We start from the raw sequence: 20471 nt of genomic DNA, 5'->3' as shown, positions 1-20471 counted from the left end.
TCTGTTACAAAATAAATGTCTAATATTTAAAACATGACTCATCTTTATTAGTTCGAACCATCTGCTACCGAGTGCTTAGCAGGTCTGAAAGCAACCGATTACTTGTTACTGACAGTGTGACACAACTGATAGGATAAGCCACAAACAAAATTACTAAATGTATTGACAGTGTTATAGTCCTACATGCACAGCAATCATCACACAATTCCTAACAGGCCATGAAAGAGCAGAGCCAGGCACAGCACAGTACAGCAAAATGTGTTTCTCGGGCTCACTGTTAAAATGGTCTTTCAAAGCGTTGCTGAGCCATACAGCTCCGCATTGAGCTCTTCTAAAAGCCCTTGTGTCTGGCTGTTCAAATTCAGCAGATAGCTGCTCCACTTCCGCCCTTCACCCGGGGTGCAGAGGTTTCCTCCTCTCCTTCACAGAGAACACATGCAGGATATAGCAGGCAGCTATAACCATGGGATATTTTTCTCACTAAGGTCCAATCTTGTGAGCCAACAAATTGATTTCTGACTGACTGGTAGCAATCTGACATTGCAAGTTTCCACAGTTTGTGATTGACACTGTCAGTCTACTGTCAGTGCTGCTCTCATTTAGGTGCCCCTGCACTGGTGGACTGGGGCAAGCTTGGCACACAGATCCGGGAATGTGGCATTATGAATTCAAGAATACTGGAGCCTCTGCTCATCATCCCAAACCTGCATTATGATGTGATTCCCACCAGTCACTGCCTCATATCTTGGGCCCAGAAGCCCATTATCTGCATCTGCTCTGTGAATGCCACCAACAACAACAACCTTGAATTGGTTCTTGCTCTATCCCACATAAATCTGTCCTCCATTGTTCTTCTTGCAGCTCTGCAAATATAACACTCACGGCAATAGTGCAGAGCTGTGCAGGCTCCATGTTTCTGTCAGAGATAATGGACAGCAAGGAGGGACATGCGGGTTTGTGGGATTTTGAAAAAAGATGCAAAAATTATGGGCTACAGATGACATTATTGGATGGAGACAACTGCACACTGAGAAGTTGACCCCATGCTCCCAATCACCCCTGTGTGATTCATTTTGGCGCCATCATGCATTGCCAAAACTTCCCACAAGACAGTGCGCTGTGCAGTGACAGGTTGCAAACTGGGATACCTACCCATGGTGCACTACACTCTGCCTCGATACAGTCACTCCTGGTGAGTACCCGCATTGCCGACACAAGGAGCCAAGGATGCATGCACACAACTGCGGCAGCTTTATGCTGGCGTAACTTGTGTTGACATAAATTTGTAGTGCAGACATGGCCATAGTCTAGATAACCTGAACTAGCGCTGCAGTGAAGACAAGCCAAGACTGGTACTGGAAAGAAAATTGAGAAGGAGAGGGGAAGTCTCTACATTCCTTGCTAGGGTGACCAGGTGTCTGGTTTTTGACTCGTTGAAAAGGGATCCTGGCAGCTCCAGTCAGCACTGCTGACTGGGCCATTAACTGTCCAGTTGGTGGCACCATGCAGCGGGGCTGGCAGGCTCCCTGCTAGCCACTGCACTGCGCTGCTCCCAGGAGGCAGCCAGCATGCCCGGCTCATAGGCTGAGGGGTGGCCCAGGGGGTCCATGTGCTGCCCCGCCCCGTGCCTGCAGACGCAGCTCCCATTGACTGGGTCAGGGCAGGGGACAAACTACCATGACTGGCTGCTGAGGGGTCGTGGCGTGCCCCTCTCCCGCTGCTGCCAAGCCCTCTTCTTCTCACGCTCCTCCTGTGGCTGAGCTGGAGCTGCGGCGCATGCCCTGCTGCGAACTGCAGTCTGTGGCCCCATCGCTGGCACCCAGGAGTTCGAGGTATGTATTCCCCTCTCCAAGTGCTGGGAATGGGGCTGCTGGAGGGGAGGAGAATAAGATGAACCCAGCGCCCAGTCCAGCCTGGCAGCACCATCCCCCCAACCCGGGACAGTTCTCCTGAGTCCGCCGCTGGCCCCAGCAGCCCCGGACTCTGGGCAATTCCTCCCCCTCTGCCCTGCACCCCCATCACTGCATCCCTCCCCGTTCCATCTCCCCTGCACCCCATCCCCTGCCCCCCCCACAACTCATCCCCCTCCATTCCCTACTGCACTCCCATTATGTCCCTATACATCCCTGTGCCTCCCACATTCTCATGAACTTGTAGCCTTCTGCCTCCCCCTGCATCTCCATCCACCCCACATCCCCTCCTCTCTCCTTCACTGCCCCTTCTCACCTCCACCCTGCTCTCATCCTTGGCTTCTTTCCCTTCCTATCCTCTCTCCTCCACCCACCCATCCCCATCTCTTCCCCTCCAGCCCACCCTCCTCCCTTCCTGGCTGGGTGATTTAGGCAGTCCCTGGAAGAGTGGCGTCCTCCCGGCACCATCATAATCACAGAGAGAAAATAAAAAGGCAATAAAACCAGACAATAAAATTCAGCCAGCAGCACGGGGCCCAGGCAGAGCAGAGCCCTCTCAGTGCCAGGTGGCCAGCCTCTGGCCCCTTCGCTCTGGGGCCCAACATTCACGCCGGGCACGACAGCGCAGCAGCCCCCCGGGTGAGGGGCCCGCGAGCACGGGAAGTCTCCTGCAGCGAGGGTGACCAGGTGTTCAGGTGCCGTCTCCCACAGTCAAACCATTGCAGCTCCTGGCCTTCTCCTGGCGCCTGTTTGGGCCTTGCAGTGAAAATGAGCCTGTGGGTGAGGGGAGGGAGTTCAAGAGATGGGGGAGGGGCAGTGGTGAGCTGGAGCCGGTTCGCACCGGTTCACTGGAACCGGTGGTTCCGCAAGGGAGAACCGGCTCTAAAAGGGCTTCTAAATTTAACAATGGCCAAAAGTAGCGCCTTAGGCGCCAACTCCATGGGTGCTCTGGGGCTGGAGCACCCATGGGGAAAATTTGATGGGTGCAGAGCACCCACCGGCAGCTCCCCACCCCACACCCAGCCCCAGCTCACCTCCGCCTCCGCCCCTGAACGCGCCGCCCCGCTCTGCTTCTCTGCGCTCCCCCCCCCACCCCCGGTTTCCCGTGAATCAGCTGTTCGCGCGGGAAGCCGGGGCGGGCTGAGAAGCAGGCTGCAGCTTTCGCTCAGGCCCAGGGAGGCGGAGTGGAGGTGAGCTCAGGTGGGGGGAGGGGGCGCGAGGAGGGCCGCCCGCGCTGCAGCAGGTAACCCGGGGGGGGGGGGCGCAGGGGAACCGCTCCCCACCCCAGCTCACCTCCGCCAACCTGGGCCTGAGTGGGAAGCTGCCACCTGCCTCTCAGCCCTCCCAGGCTTCCTGCCGAATAGCTGATTCGCGGGAAGCTGGGGGGGGGGGGGGCTGGGAGAAGCAGAGCGGGGTGGTGGGTTCAGAGGAGGAGGCGGAGCGGAGGTGAGCTGGGGCCAGGCGTGGGGCAGGGAGCTGCCGGTGGGGGCTCTGCACCCACCAATTTTCCCTGTGGGTGCTCCAGCCCCAGAGCACCCACAGGAGTCAGCACCTCAGGCACCACTTTTGATGTGATCAGTGGGGGGAGCGGACGCTCCCCCAGCTCCCCCCCAGCTACGCTCCCCCGCCTCTAGGAGCCAGAGGGACCTGCTGGATGCTTCCTGGGAGCTGCCCTAGGTAAGCACCGCTGGGACTCCCCACCTTGCCCCCCGGCAGGTCCCTCTGGCTCTTAGGGGCAGGTTGGGCACACACTACGGTGGCCCACGAGACCCTCCTGCCCGGTTCTGGGGGCAGTCAGGGGACAGGGGAGGGGCATAAAGGAACTGGGGGGGTTGGATGGGGCAGGAGTCCCCAGGGGGCGGGGGTGGGCCATGACCCCCCCATGTGGTGAGGAGGGAACCGGTTGTTAAGATTTTGGCAGCTCATCACTGGGGAGGGGGATGGAGTGAGCAAGGGGCAGGGCCTCAGGGAAGGGATGAGGGAGGGGGTGAGGCAAGGGTGTTCCGTTTTCTGGAATTAGAAAGTTGGCAACCCTATTTAAAACATCTCCCTTTTAATACATCTTAGTTAGAGAGGCTGGAATTCTTTAACTAGTTTGGCATAGACAGATGGATATTGCATATATACAGCTGAAGAGACAGATGAATACTGCATGTATAGACAGTCAGACAGCACATGCAAAAGATACATATGTTGCACATATACACATGGCATCCATCTGTATGTAGACAGAGAGACAGGATAGAGATTCTCAGTGTAGGGCCCAATGTTGGGTCTGCAATGGTAGTTTTGCACCAGGAAGCCAGTGGATCTGGTTGCTGGAGGGTCCCTCCTGTAGAGCAGAAGCTGTGAGTGGCACACAGCCACACGGTGATTCTCCATGCAGCCGGAGTCAGCAACATTTTTCCAGTGAACCTTTTTTTCTGAAAAGAATAATGCAATTTGACATCAAAACATTTAATAAATTCATGTCAATTTCACCAAAATGTTTTGGAGGGAGGGAACCCTAACAAAAATTACCAAAAACAATTGAAAAGTTCACTCAAAACAGCTTTTTGTTTCAAAATTTTCTTTAATTTAATATTTTAGAAATGTTTTAAAATGCCCAAAATCAGAACTAAGCATTTTGCTTTGGATAAAACAAAATATTGCATCATCCAACCTTAAACCAAATTTTTATTTATTTTTTTATTTGCTGATTTAAAAAAAATCATTTTTTGTTCAACCTGAAACCAACATTTGTTTTCGAGGTTTTTGAACGGCCAGCACGCCCGCAAGTCCAGGATTTGCCCAACTTGAAAATGCAGCTCCCATCCCAGTCACCATTGCATGGGTGCATTCAGAGGAAAAGAAGTGCAGCTACTTTGTCCCTGTTTCTGGATGCTCTCCAGGCCTAGATACTCAGGTAAGGAATCTGCTCCTGAAGGCATCTTTTTTGTAGCACAACTTCCTGCTACATTGCATTATTTTTATATTATCACTTTTTCGTGGCTTACAAATGCCAATGTATAAAAATAACTCCAATACAGCATTAGGGGAACTTCTGTTCTTAGCCACTTGGGTGTAAATCTGGAGTAACTTTTACAGCTCAGTAACTGAGGGCACACTCTGGCCCATAGTGTTTAAAAATAAATTGTCAAAGCAGGAGTCTGGTTGTGCCTGGCTTCTCCCCACCACGGCGGTTCTGTGTCTAGCAGAGCAGCTCAGAAGTAGCTCATCCGTTGCATTTATAGATTTGACCCGTGAACGCAGCTAGGAGAGGTTACACAGTGTGTCATCATCGAGGCCAATGGAGGAGGCAAAACTCTTTGTGTTTTTCATTTATTGACACCGATGACTTGATCCCACTTCATTGTGAATTTCAGCACAAACAGCAAGTGTCAAAAATGGGTCAAGCCACTTTCTGAATGTTTGCTGGTCATGATCTTATTATTCAAGTGGGATGCTCCTACAGCAGAGAATGAGAAGAAAGCTAGCAGCCATGCTAACCTCTCCAGCACATAGTCCGGAGCTGCAGTGATATAAGGCATTGTCTATTGACAGACTAACCTTGCGGGGGTCATTGAAGCCTTGAGGCATTTCAGACACCCCAAAGTGATTTGTAACCTTAACAAAAGCAGAGATTGAGAGGCAGGAAAGCAGAGCCAGGGCACCAGCATAAGATGTATTGCTTTAAAACCAGGCACACAGTATCCATCACTTCTTGCTATGGATTTGGATTTTGCTTTTCACTGGCAGAGTATAGCCCCAGCTCCCAAATATCCTTTTCTGTTCATCCGGGTGACAGTGACTAATTGTTCAGCCACTAAACCATTATTAAAACAAATCACCCAGTGCTTCCAGGAGTGGAAGCAGACAACAGTCAGCTCCCCAGGAGGTTAACGCTTCTGGAAACAGGCTGAGCTGTCTGCCCCAAAGGAGACAGAAGGACTGCGTGGAATCATTGCCACTAGCAGAGCTTTACTGACAACAGTCGTTTTTACTTTGATCCCATGTGTCAGCTGGTGTGCAGAGCAAGCCTGCTACAAGGAAATAATGAGATGGCAGCTACTCCTCAGCCTAACCTGTGGCCCAGCTCTGGATCTGGGAACCATGCCAGCTTCCTTCACATCGCTGCTTGCAAAAAGCATTCTGGCAAAAAACCTAGCAATACCTTTCCCTTTACTATAACAACATCCCTGGTCCTGATGCACGGAGCTTGGGCCAAAGCTTGCTTTGCATGATGCACTGCATGAGATCAGCTGCAATGGAGCTCTGGCAATGGATTGGCAGACAGTTCCAGGGTGCATGGACAAAATTGCCATGTGAAAGCTGGAGAAGGCGCTATAGAGAATGAATAGATTGACTGAAGTGAGTGTCTCTAAATATGGCCCAACATTTATTGTATCTCAGAAACACTCAATTTACAAGTATAAAGAGGGTGATTATTTTCTACCTGCCAACCCTGCAAACTCAGCATGAGTTCTCAAGCCTTGTCTATACTAGGAAAATTACCCAGAGTTGACAACAGGGGTCAGCAGCAGCCAGTTGCTACACCAGTATTGCATGACTCAATTGCTAGTGTGTGCTGCCATTTGTGTGTTCAGACCCCTTGCTCTCATCTTCTGAAATGGTGGTGAGCAGCTTGGCCTTGTTCACACTGGTAGCTAACACAGGTTCAGCTGTGCCTCTTGCTGACTCCCATTGTCAGCAAGGCCCAATTTTCCCATTGCAGGTTGGTATCAAGTTCTGTTTTTTCCTCCTCACTTACCATCCCCCACAACAAAAGCCTGGCTGCTCAGACTAGGCCCTCGGAGACACCCGGGCAGTACCACTGTCTGACCTAGGTTGGCACAGCTGTAACTGGCTGAAACCTAGTCGTCATGCCCACTGAGATGCCCAGGAAGGAAGGGAATCCTGCTCTCTCCCCCATAGCGGTGTTGAACAGAGCTGGTCACTAATTTTTGGTTGAAATGACTGAGCCTTGTGGAGCCACAGGAGCCACATAACTGAACCTGCATCATGGGAGATGGTAACCTGGCCTGGGAGCTCAGCCCACAGAGGAGAACAAGGACCCGAAAGCTTGTCTCTGTCACCAATGGAAATTGGTCCAATAAAAGATACCACCTCCCGCCTCTCTAATATCCTGGGATCGAAGGCTAACAGCATTTTGGGCTGTATAAGTAGGAGCATTGCCAGCAGATCGAGGGACGTGATCGTTCCCCTCTATTCGACACTGGTGAGGCCTCCTCTGGAGTACAGTGTCCAGTTTTGGGCCCCACACTACGAGGTGGATGTGGAAAAATTGGAAAGCGTCCAGCGGAGGGCAACAAAAATTATTAGGGGGCTGGAGCACATGACTTATGAGGAGAGGCTGAGGGAACTGGGATTGTTTAGTCTGCAGAAGAGAAGAATGAGGGGGGATTTGAGAGCTGCTTTCAACTACCTGAAAGGGGGTTCCAAAGAGGATGGATCTTGACTGTTCTCCGTGGTAGCACATGACAGAACAAGGAGTAATGGTCTCAAGTTGCAGTGGGGGAGATTTAGGTTGGATATTAGGAAAAACTTTTTCACTAGGAGGGTGATGAAGCACTGGAATGAGTTACCTAGGGAGGTGGTGGAATCTCCTTCCTTAGAGGTTTTTAAGGTCAGGCTTGACAAAGCCCTGGCTGGGATGATTTAGTTGGGGATTGGTCCTGCTTTGAGCAGGGGGTTGGACTAAATGACCTCTTGAGATCCCTTCCAACCCTGATATTCTATGATTCTATGATCGAAACGGCTGCAAGTACACTGCATAATTCCAATTCAGTTCAAGAAACTGAAATATTTTGATTTTGGAATGTCAAAACAAAACATTTCAACATTTCCAAATTGGAATTTTGGGAACTTTTTCATTGCACAAAAAAAGTCAATATTTCAGCTTTTCGGTCAGATACAAAAAGAAACATTGAAATATCAGAATTTCCTATGGGATGGCAATTCCAGCTCTCACATTGAATAAGCAGTACTAAAAGCATTACAAACAGCAGCTCTGACTCCTAATGCACACACAAACAGCAGATCTGATGAGTAAGAAGGTGCTGTGTTAACACTGTCATATTTCAGAGCGGACTCACTCTTGAGGGGCCATGTGTGCTGCTGTCAATGGATTGTTTTAGTCAAGACTTAAAGAGAAAATGAAATATCTCACAGGCACTTATATACAAACTATCCCCAGAGCCTGATTTGTCCCTAGGGTTCTGCTCACTGAAACTAGGGCAAGGAAAGTTTTGTGCTCAAAGAGTGATTTGTATATGAGAGAGGAAAACTACCACTGAGCAAATAGAGCTGTTGCTGACATTTGTATTTGGTTATGGTGAGAAAATTCACAGCCAGTGCCTGTCAAATCTCAACATACAGAAGTTAACATATGGGAGCTCTTGGGGGGGGGAGGAGGGAGTTTGACAGTTGTACTGATTTCCCTTTCTAAAGGAGGCCATAATCAGGCTGAAGAGTTCATCTAGAATTTAATCCTGTGCTCTCTAGCATGGTACAAGACAGAGGACATGCAAAGGCAGAGACCCAGTGAAGAGGCTAGATTTGCATAGAGAGGAGTGTCATAACAAGCTATTTACTCCTCTCTTCACATTCACTTTGAACTGTTGTCTCCTACCTGTGCCAAGTCAGAGCAGAGTAATGCTATAAGCAATGTAATTTATGTAAATAAAATACATTATGCAAATACGTCCTCCTCACTTGCTGCTTAGAATTTTGTTCTTTTATAGTTAACAGGCATAAGTCTCATTCTCCCCTGGAAGAGACAGAATGGTTATGTTTATGCTCTAAAATTCTTCTGCTGCTTCTCTTCTCTTTGAAGGAGAAAAAAAAAGTTTCCTCTATGAAATATTTACACACTCCAATTTTCTTTTTAAAAAATTCCTTTGCTTAAATTTTAATTGTTTGCACACCATCTTCATGATTGTGATTGCTCAATAGGATCTGAATAATAAAAGGGATGCAGAAAAATCCACATATGCATTATACATGCATTCCCAACAGGGGATCCGTACTTTCATCTTGTTAATGCTAAACTGAATTATTCAATTAATTCAAACATATTTGTGAGCTCCATTCCCTGATTCCTCTTTTGTAAGACCAGGAGTCACAGCATCCATTGATTGAATTCCTTTCTTTGGCAGTTAGTAAAGAAATGTGTATATTCTTTAATACTATTTGTTAAACATTTCCAATCCCGGATAAGTAGCAATGAGCTGCAGTCAAAATACTACTAGGAAACAGAAAAACTGCTCTGCTCAGGATGTGAAAGAGTGCAGTCGTACTGTTTGGAGAGACCCCAGATGAGAGAGAAATATCTGTTGGTGAAAATGCAGCAATTCATTGCCATGTGTATTTTATGGGCTTGATTCTCTGCTGCTGGGCACCTTGCCTTGTCATTGGCACCTGTGCAAAGTGGGGGTAAAATGCTGACCCTGGTGTAAGGGAGGGGAGAATTCTGATTTGCATTGGTGTAAGTGATGATGCAAGGTGTACGGAAGTGGAGAATTGGGAACTACGTCTATGCAGTTATGGAAGATGTTACAAAGTGGTGCTGTTACACATAGACTTCCACATCCTTTATTCTTCGTGTGTGAGCAAATGTTCAGTCTCAGGAAGACATGCTGGGTAATGTTAGTTTTGGGTTATGCAAAGTTCTGTTTAGTTGCAATGGTCCTTAGAGTGGGAGCTGTATGAGCAACTGCAGAGTTAGCTGTCTGCATTGGTCTCTGATTAGGGTCAATTCTGGAGGCAGAGCTCTTTCCTGGGGACAGGCACTGGGTCGAGATTCTTGGAAGAAGAGATTGCCAGCATGCTGTGAGGTGACCAGGACTGGGGTGTGTGTGCAAATAAAGCAAGTTACATTTAGAATCCACCCAGAGTCCATGTCATTGATTGCTTTTGCACTGGAAGATGAGCTTTAAGGTGCTAGACATAGACTGCCAGAAGATAGAGGGGCAAGAATAGGCCATTCGTGTTGGAAGAAAGGGCAACAATATAAAGAAAAGATGAAAAAGAGAAGGACAGAGACTATAGTTCATCTTTATGATCTGTGTCCTGAATGTCAAACTTCAAAATGAAGTCTAAGTGTAATCTAATTTGGTATCACTTTTCCTTCGAGAGGGAGGGAGAAATTCCCTGTAATCTTACCCTTCTTGACCCTCATTACACTCCCCTCTCTCTTGGGGCTTACTTTTCAGAAACGCTAAGCACCAGCAACTCCAGCTGAAGCCAATGGGAGCAGCCAATGTTCCCGCCATGCTCTGAAAAGCAACCCCAAGGTGTTTACGTAACAGTCAGTTAATCAATTGCATTTCAACTAGCTAAGTGCAATATTGGTCTCCTTTGCATGCTAATTGTCAAAGTCTCCCTGCACTCTTTTTGAATGAAATCCATCAAAAAAACCCTCACACTTCCGCAAAAAAAAAAAAAAACTAATGCAAATGCTGTTTTTCATTCCATGTTGTTTTTCACAAATAGGCCTTAAGAGATAATATTAATGTTCTGATCCTCTAATGCATTCGCCTCAGCTGAGCAGCGAACAGCAGAGCGGCTAACAGAGGGAGTTTGCCTGGGAGTTCGCCTGGGGAGAGCCTGCTGAGGCTTACATCTGGCCGGCTTCTCTGAGTAGTTACTACAACTCCTGAGTGAGCTTGTAGAAGGAAGGTAATATGGATGGGGGGTGTTCAGCTGTAGTGACCTGCACTGGATGTGCCGTGTTTATCTTTCTTCCACAGGACAGAAGCGACTTTGTCTGTACAAAGTGCAAGCTGGTCTCCATATTGGAAGAGAAGGTTCAAGGTCTGGAGCAACAGGTATCGACCCTGCGTTGCATAAGAGAAACTGAAGATTTCCTGGACAAATGTCAGGATATGCTTCAATGGGCACAATGTTCTGAAGATTCAGAGCAGGCTGCGCAGCGGGGACAGGAGGATGGTGAAGAAATTTGGCAGCATGTGACCTCCAGAAGAAAGGGGAGCGTCCATGTACCAGCAACACAGATACAGGTAAGAAACCGTTTTCATGTTCTCTCCACAGCTACTAATGCGGAGAGTGGACTAGATGATACATCTGAGGGAAGGGAACAGAAGGAGACTCTGCCGATTGGAAGGCATGAGGTGCACTGTACTAGTGTTGGGGGTTCCACGACCACCACTCCCAAGAGAAGGAGGCAGGTGGTGGTGGTCGGGGACTCTCTCCTTTGGGGGACTGAGTCATCTATCTGCCGCCCAGACCGGGAAAACCGAGAAGTCTGCTGCTTGCCAGGGGCTAAGATTCGCGATGTGACAGAGAGACTGCCGAGACTCATCAAGCCCTTGGATCGCTACCCCTTCCTGCTTCTTCATGTGGGCACCAATGATACTGCCAAGAATGACCTTGAGCGGATCACTGCGGACTACGTGGCTCTGGGAAGAAGGAGTTTGAGGCGCAAGTGGTCTTCTTGTCCATACTCCCCGTGGAAGGAAAAGGCCTGGGTAGAGACCGTCGAATTGTGGAAGTCAACGAATGGCTACGCAGGTGGTGTTGGAGAGAAGACTTTGGATTCTTTGGCCATGGGATGGTGTTCCAAGAAGGAGGAGTGCTAGGCAGAGACAGGCTCCACCTAACGAAGAGAGGGAAGAGCATCTTTGCAAGCAGGCTGGCTAACCTAGTAAACTAGATTCACCGGGGGAAGGAGACCAAAGCCCTCAGGTAAGTGGGGAAGTGGGATACCAGGAGGAAGCAGGAGCGCGCGAGAGGACAAGGCTCCTGCCTCATACTGAGAAAGAGGGATGATCAGCGAGTTATCTCAAGTGCCTATACACAAATGCAAGAAGCCTGGGGAACAAGCAGGGAGAACTGGAAGTCCTGGCACAGTCAAGGAATTATGATGTGATTGGAATAACAGAGACTTGGTGGGATAACTCACATGACTGGAGTACTGTCATGGATGGATATAAACTGTTCAGGAAGGACAGGCAGGGCAGAAAAGGTGGGGGAGTTGCACTGTATGTAAGGGAGCAGTATGATTGCTTAGAGCTCAAGTATGAAACTGTAGAAAAACCTGAAAGTCTCTGAATTAATTTTAGAAATGTGAGCAACAAGGGTGATATCGTGGTGGAAGTCTGCTATAGACCACCGGACCAGGGGGATGAGGTGGACGAGGCTTACTTCCGGCAACTCATGGAAGTTACTAGATCGCAGGCCCTGGTTCTCATGGGAGACTTCAATCACTCTGATACCTGCTGGGAGAGCAATATAGCAGTGTACAGACAATCCAGGAAGTTTTTGGAAAGGGTAGGGGACAATTTCCTGGTGCAAGTGCTGGAGGAACCAACTAGGGGCAGAGCTCTTCTTGACCTGCTGCTCACAAACCGGGAAGAATTAGCAGGGGAAGCTAAAGTGGATGGGAACCTGGGAGGCAGTGACCATGAGATGGTTGAGTTCAGGATCCTGACACAGGGAAGAAAGGAGAGCAGCAGAAAACGGACCCTGGACTTCAGAAAAGCAGACTTTGACTCCCTCAGGGAACTGATCGGCAGGATCCCCTGGGAGAATAACATGAGGGGGAAAGGAGTCTAGGAGAGCTGGCTGTATTTTAAAGAATCTTTATTGAGGTTACAGGGACAAACCATCCCGACGTGTAGAATAGTAATTATGGCAGGCAACCAGCTTGGCTTCATAGTGAAATCCTTGCTGATCTTGAACACAAAAAAGAAGCTTACAAGAAGTGGAAGTTTGGACAAATGACCAGGGCAGAGTATAAAAATATTGCTCGGGGATGCAGGCGTGAAATCAGGAAGGCCAAATCACACCTGGAGTTGCAGCTAGCAAGATATGTTAAGAGTAACAAGAAGGGTTTCTTCAGGTATGTTAGCAAGGTCAGCTCCCAGACTGCTGCACTGGGCAGCACAGCATGGGGAGGAGGTGACCAGCCCTCTGTGGCGAAAGAAGTGGTTCGGGACTATTTAGAAAAGCTGGACGAGCACAAATCCATGGGGCCGGATGCGCTGCATCCGAGAGTGCTAAAGGACTTGACCGATGTGATTGCAGAGCCATTGGCCGTTATCTTTGAAAACTCGTGGTGATCGGGGGAGATCCCGGACGACTGGAAAAAGGCTAATGTAGTGCCCATCTTTAAAAAAGGGAAGAAGGAGGATCCTGGGAACTACAGGCCAGTCAGCCTCACCTCAGTCCCTGGAAAAATCATGGAGCAGGTCCTCAAGGAATCAATTCTGAAGCACTTAGAGGAAAGTGATCAGGAACAGTCAGTATGGATTCACCAAGGGCAAGTCATGCCTGACTAATCTAATTGCCTTCTATGATGAGAGGTTTCAGAGTAACAGCCGTGTTAGTCTGTATTCGCAAAAAGAAAAGGAGTACTTGTGGCACCTTAGAGGCTAACCAATTTATTTGAGCATAAGCTTTTGTGAGCTACAGCTCACTTCATCGGATGCATGCTGGGGCACCCCCCTCTGTGGATGAGGGGAAAGCAGTGGACGTGTTGTTCCTTGACTTTAGCAAAGTTTTTGACACGGTCTCCCACAGTATTCTTGCCAGCAAGTTAAAGAAGTATGGATGAATGGCTGGATGAATGGACGGGATGAATGAAAGGTGGATAGAAAGTTGGATAGATTGTCGGGCTCAACGGGTAGTGATCAATGGCTCCATGTCTAGTTGGCAGCCGATATCAAGTGGAGTGCCCCAAGGGTCAGTCCTCGGGCCGGTTTTGTTCAATATCTTCATAAATGATCTGGAGGATGGTGTGGATTGCACCCTCAGCAAGTTTGCAGATGACACTAAACTGGGAGGAGAGGTAGATACGCTGGAGGGTAGGGATAGGATACAGAGGGACCTAGACAAATTAGAGGATTGGGCCAAAAGAAATCTGATGAGGTTCAACAAGGAGAAGTGCAGAGTCCTGCACTTAGGACAGAAGAACCCCATGCACCACTACAGACTAGGGACCAAATGGCTCGGCAGCAGTTCTGCCGAAAAGGACCTAGGGGTTACAGTGGATGAGAAGCTGGATATGAGTCAACAGTGTGCCCTTGTTGCCAAGAAGGCCAATGGCATTTTGGGATGTATACGTAGGGGCATTGCCAGCAGATCGAGGGACGTGATCGTCCCCCTCTATTCAACATTGGTGAGGCTTCATCTGGAGTACTGTGTCCAGTTTTGGGCCCCACACTACAAGAAGGATGTGGATAAATTGGAAAACATCCAGCGGAGGGCAACAAAAATGATTAGGGGACTGGAACACATGACTTATGAGGAGAGGCTGAGGGAACTGGGATTGTTTAGTCTGCAGAAGAGAAGAATGAGGGGGGATTTGAGAGCTGCTTTCAACTACCTGAGAGGTGGTTCCAGAGAGGATGGTTCTAGACTGTTCTCAGTGGTAGAAGAGGACAGGACAAGGAGTAATGGTCTCAAGTTGCAGTGGGGGAGGTTTAGGTTGAATATTAGGAAAAACTTTTTCACTAGGAGGGTGGTGAAACACTGGAATGCGTTACCTAGGGAGGTGGTGGAATCTCCTTCCTTAGAAGTTTTTAAGGTCAGGCTTGACAAAGCCCTGGCTGGGATGATTTAGTTGGGGATTGGTCCTGCTTTGAGCAGGGGGTTGGACTAGATGACCTCCTGAGGTCCCTTCCAACCCTGATATTCTATGATTCTTTGATTCAATAAACAGAGGGCAGAAAACATGTTTAAAAGGCTCCACATCCATTAAGAAGGAAATAATGTTTCAGAATTGCCATAATTCTGGTAAGAGTCACTTAGTATTTGACAATGTGATTGATTTAGTGGCCTGTTGTTTTTGCTTGGGCCGATTTTGTTACGATGTTGCATCTGCAATATTTTTGGGGCATCCTCCCCCCAATCCGTTAGAGGGAAAATGCCCATCAAAAGGCTGAGCAGTTGGCATAGCAGGCATCACAGTACTGTAATTCATTCATTTGTTCAGATTTTGATCACTGGAATGGCCCACTGAATTACAGTACCAGTGAGTCTCGAAATCATAGGCTGGTTGAACGGACTTTCTTATAGCGAGCCTACATAGTTCAGTTCTCGGCCCTTAAACACTAGAGAGATGGAAACAAATTGGATAGAATTCAGTGAAGACCCAAAGAGGGCATCCACTAACTGGGAATAAAAGCACAGTGGGGCATCATCTCTGCACCTCTCTCTCTGGAGCCAGTGACACTTGCAACCATCGCTCTATCAGGCCACCATCCATTCCTCCTTCACATATGCCATTTCCCTAGCAACCTTCATCCTCCCCACAAGACGTGTTCGTGGAATGGCTGCTGTTCAGCAGCACTGTAACAGGGTGGCCCTGCCTCTTTAAGCACTAGCCAGCCCTATTTGGAGATGGAGCCCCCTTTGAGAACAGCTGTTTCGGTCGGGTGGAAGGGGATGATCAGAACCAGCAGGCAAAGGGTCAGGTGCTTGGCTGATGAGCACCTCATTTCTATAGTGGCTTCCAGAGCTCCATCTGAGGAGGGCAACTACAGGAAGCAGACTGGCTCTGCCGCAGCGGGCTCCATGCAGACTGGATTGTAGGACTGCAGAAGATCTGTCAGGAGCAGCAAGACATTGGCAGGGAAGCCCTGGGTCAGGGAAATTGTTTAGCTGTTGGATTTATGTTGTAGTGTTTTATCTTGGGGTGTGCTGAAGGTTGTCAGTGCCACCGATGGGTGGTCCCCACTGAGGCACAGTGACAGCATATGTAGAGTGTTCATTATAAACATCACTCAGCCAAGTAGCGGGCAGCAAGCTAGTGTGCTGTACATTTACACCCCAGCTTGCCACTCTGACAAAGCTATGTCCTTGTCTCCTGGCGGATTTCGTTTCCTGGTTGGATTTCGCTAGCCTCAGAGGCTCACTGTGACCCTCCACGTAACCCTTCTCTCTCTAGAGACAAGGGTCACAGTCTACTGAGCCATTTTCATCATAAGCCAGCGAGGGAGGTGAGGAGAAGTTGCACAGTCTCTGTTGTCTCCCAGTCTCAGTGATTAATTGGAGGGGGCAAAGGGGGGAGCCCGGGCCCGCCCTTTACTCCAGGCTCCAGCCCAGGGACCCTAATAGTATCAGCTATGGTAGCTGACCTTTTAGAAACATGACACATACAATTCCCTGGGCTACTTCCTCCACAGCAGCCCTCACTTCCTCAAGCTCCACTTCACCCTTACCTCAGGGCCTCCTTCCTTGTGCCTGAAATGGTGTGTACTACTCAGCCTCTCCAACAGCGCAACTTCCTCCCACACCTCCTGACATCCACACCCACCTGACTGGGAGGCTTTTAACTAGGTTTAGCCAGCCCCTGATTGGCTTCAGGTGTCCCAATCAACCTAGCCTTCTCCCTGTGTTCTGGAAAGTTCTTAATTGGCCCCAGGTATCTTAATTGACCTGGAGCAGCTACCATTTCACTTAACCTGGTACCAGGGATTTGTTTAGCCTGGAGCTAATATATCTATCTCCCACTACTTTTCTATAGCCACCAGACCTTGCCCCATCACACCATGTACTAACCCTCTGTTTAGTCAACCCCTAACATCTAGACAGGTTCAGGCACCAGCCAACCCCCCATTCAATCACGAATTTATAGTGCATCAAGCAAAACGTCTGTGTAACTAAGCCCACCGTGAGTTCCTGAATTGTTTGTGTCTTTGCGTTGTTCTCTCCCTCGTTTTCACTTCTCCCTGTCCCTGGATATGTCTTTATCTGCTGAGTAGCTTTTCTATTATTTATCCTTTATAAATGTTTGTTTTCTCTAAAAATTTTTCTTCTCACGATGTTTTCCTTTTCTGACAGGCTATTTTTAACTTTCTGCAGATGCTTTGGTCTTGTTTACTGAAATAAAAACTTCAAAACAGAAACCAAAAATTACAGTTGCAACTGGAAGGAATCACCTAGAAAAAGAGACCATCCAAACCCTCTCCACCCTAGACCTGTTGCCGTGAAAACAAGAAGGTCAGTCTGATACCAAGGCCCTCCTCCTATGCACAAATAGTCTGAAATAAAGTTTCAGGTGTGTCATTCTGTGCCTGAAGACAGACCAAACAGTATAAAAGCACTGCATTAACAACTGCCAGGGTCTCAAAAAAAATGCATGGCAAATGTATCTCCTTCCTTATCAAGGCAGATGCTGAGTCCTCTGCTGTCTGAAGAAGTCCCAAACCCAACTGTCCATAAGCCTGGCCATGCAACAGCGGGACTCTAAGTTTTGAAGCCCACAAATCCCAACTGTGGACGTTAAAGAAGCAGAATAACAAAGTGCTTTGGATATGCATCTTAAAAGCAAGTCACATCTAAGAGAAAGCCTGCTTGGCTGGTGCAGGGAAAAATACCTTCCTCTTTTTCCCACCAGTTTCCCTATTTCCTAGTAATGCTGGAAAATGAGTGGCCCAGGACCTGCCCCCACCCATGTGAATCCAATGAAAATTAAAGAAAAAAACAACACCAGCAAGAAAGCTTCAGGGCAATCCTTCCCCACTGGCAAGTAGACTCTTCTCTTCACAAGATTACATTTATTGCCCCAGAGCATCTGAAAAAATCTGACCAATAATGAACTAGGGGGAGGATATGCACCTGCCACATAAATGCAAAGAGGTAACGGGAATTAATTTAATTCACATCACCCCTTCTGCCAACATCAGGGTCCATCTCTTCTGCCGTAGACCCTACAGGAGGCAAACCACTTCTCCCAGTTCAACGAGGCTACTGAATCACTGCTGAAGGGGAGTCCCAAAACATCTCTAATCCCAGGAGGGCTCATCACAATCTGTAACTCCTCCAGAAAGGCACATGAGCACTCCCAAATCCCCACCCACAAAGCCTTGCTCTTCTTCATGTTAATCATTGCTTAGGCTGCTGCTGAATAGTTATGTAAAGCACCAAAAAATACGTCCCTATCTCCTATCCTGCCTACCAGCACTGTAATATCATCCACACAGGTGAAAATTTTCATTGACTCAGTGAAATTCCTCTTCTCCTTAATCTTCATATTTAAGCCCTGAAATCCCGTTACCACACACTGCCCACAGTCAAGGTTCCATAGAAAAGAATACGACAATGGACTCAGGGGTCAGGCTTGCCTTGCTCCAGAATGTATCTGCAGCCTCACCCCTCTACCCATTTCCTAGTGGGATACATAATGCCTGAACATGGGACAGCCATAGCCAGCTAATAAACAGGGGGAATACCATACTGCGACAGAACAACTGTCAGCAAAGCCAAAACATAACACTGCCACTCTCCCTGTTTCCCAATTTCAGATGCATCCCACAAGCTACATAAAGTGACTGCCACTGTGTGACCTTTAACTGATTTAGACTGACTGGGATGCAATCATCTCCCTGCTGTTTTCCCCACTAGAATGGAAGTCAAAATTTTGTAACCCATGTTCCAAAGGGCAATAGGCCTCCCCTTCCTGACATCTTCCAAATCCCATTTCTGCCCCAAAAATGAAAAGGCTTCATAAAAGGAAGATCCCAATGTGCCTCTGGTCACAGCATCACTGAAATCATGAGAGCACCACAGAGCGGGGATCCAGGAACCTCTGATAAAATTCTACTGTCAAAGCATCCACCTCTTGGGAAGTTGTCTTCTTCAGTAACAAGATAGCTGCCTGAACCTCCATCTCCTCTACTGGCCTCACAAGTGAGGCCTAATCCTCATCTGCCAATATGAGAAAATTCACAGTACTACCCCAACTTCGCTGCTGCTGGAAAAGAGGGATGTTTGTTTATGAAAGAGCTCAGTGTAAAAGTATTCCTGACCTACCCTCCACCTGCCAGCAGGGTCTCTAAGGACCCATCCAGTGTTGGGATCCTGTAACCCCACTGTGTCCTGCTGCAATCTGGTGTCCTTACATCCTGCACATATATTACAGGAGGCTGCCCCATCTTTTGTCCTAAAATCCTTTGCAAATTTATCTGATTCCAGCTTTCTTCTGTGGCACTGAACCATTTCCTTCTTACCTCTTCTAAGACCCTTATTTCTATGCATGCCACTGCTTGCAGTCAACTATGAAGATCTCTCAAACAGTTCTGCAGTGCAAAATAATGTTTGTAATCAGATGTATACAGATATCCTGAAAGGGAACGCCGAGAGATCACCAGACTTCTCTTTGTCAGTTCTCACCATTCCATCTGGTATGCACAAAACTTCCAGACTGTTTCTTGTTCCATAAATATGCTTCAATGTTTCTTATTGACAATGCATTATTAAGTGAGCAAGTATTTTGTTTCCAGTAACCATAGCCAAAGGTCATTGTGTCACAACCTCAGGAGGTTCCCCTGGGGAAGGCAGATCAGCACTGCATGTTGCTAACGCTGTTGCAAGCTTCGCAAAGCATTTTGGGGAGAGTCAAAGGTGTGAGTGGGTGTAGGATTCATGCAAGGTTCATGCACTTGGCAACATTCAGGGCACACCTGGAGTGTTGTGTAGGAGCAGTGCACACACGGCTCCTCTCAAGGGCATGAACCTTGGAATCTCGCCCAGATGACATGAACTGTGGGAAGCCTCCCAGGACTGGGCTCAAGGCCCGAGAGCAAGGAATGCAGTAGATAGAAATTGGTAAATAAAAATATTAAACAAAGCCAGTGTATTCCTTTTATGTGTTGGAGTATGTAATGCGCAGGGGGGAGAGAAATAAAAGAGAGGGTGGAAAAGCTGACAGGCAGACCAGCCCGTCGGCAGACCAGCCTGCTTGCTTGCTTAAAGCCTTGTTCTGTCTTGTATTTGAACCGCAACAACTGGCGCCTAAACGTGGGGCCCTCAGCACTCACCTCGCCCGGCAAGGGTTTCAGAAGCGTTACTCATCCGCTTCGCGGATCCCGGTGAGTATTTTTTATCGTGGTAAGTATGGGAAGCTCCCTCTCTGCTTTGCACGTGCAACACCGCAATGAGCTACAGTATTTGCTGCGTAAGGCTCAGCATGATTGCCCCACTCGAGAACTCTCTCTCCTGCTACAGGAGGTGAGTGCCCAATGCCCGTGGTACCCTGAAGCCGGAACCCTTAAGCTAGCAGACTGGGAGCGGTTGGGCTAGACATTGCACAAAGAGCCTCGGGCGCCCGTGCAGGCTTTACATGCCTGGCACCTCTGCCGCGACACGATACAGCGTGTCGCCTCGGAAAGACCCTCTCCCGCGCCAATAGAGGGGCTGCCAATCTCGCCACCCCCGTCCGATCCTGCAGCCATCCCTCCCCCTGCTTTGCCCCCAGTGCCTCAATTACTGCCGCCTCCTTTGTCTTCCCCTCTAGAGCCGGTGAGTGGTCACCATCACCCCATGGGGCCCCATGCTCCAGGGCCCCCCGGGGGGTCATCTGCGTCTGCTCAGGGGCTTTCGCTGGTGCAACAAATGGTTCATGCAGCAAAGACTCGCCCAGATCTTACAGCAGAGGAATTAGCTGATCTGGTCTCAGTTTGTCCGGTGACCTGGCAGGATGATGGCCAGGGCAACCAGCTTGCAAACTGGGTCAGTTTGCCTTACTCGGTGATCAGAGAGGTAAAGAAAGCGATTCGCGAGTTCGGCCTCACTAGCACGTATGTACATGGTCTCCTT

General features: G+C 48.6%; 1 long non-coding RNA gene across 2 annotated transcripts; it reads left to right on the top strand.

Annotated features, from left to right (window-relative positions):
- The first annotated feature begins 3011 nt into the window (after positions 1–3011).
- On the top strand, positions 3012–19627 carry LOC140910079 (uncharacterized). 2 transcript variants are annotated; one of them, XR_012158418.1, is made up of 4 exons: positions 3012–3100; positions 4661–4815; positions 10661–10930; positions 16716–19627. It is a non-coding gene; the product is annotated as an uncharacterized LOC140910079 (long non-coding RNA). The 2 variants fall into 2 exon arrangements; XR_012158419.1 differs by having other exon boundaries at positions 10404–10930.
- The last annotated feature ends 844 nt before the right edge of the window (positions 19628–20471 follow it).

The sequence above is a fragment of the Lepidochelys kempii genome, chromosome 4 (assembly GCF_965140285.1).
Source record: "Lepidochelys kempii isolate rLepKem1 chromosome 4, rLepKem1.hap1, whole genome shotgun sequence".
Lineage (NCBI taxonomy): Eukaryota > Metazoa > Chordata > Testudines > Cheloniidae > Lepidochelys > Lepidochelys kempii.
This window is presented reverse-complemented; position numbering and strand designations above follow the sequence as displayed.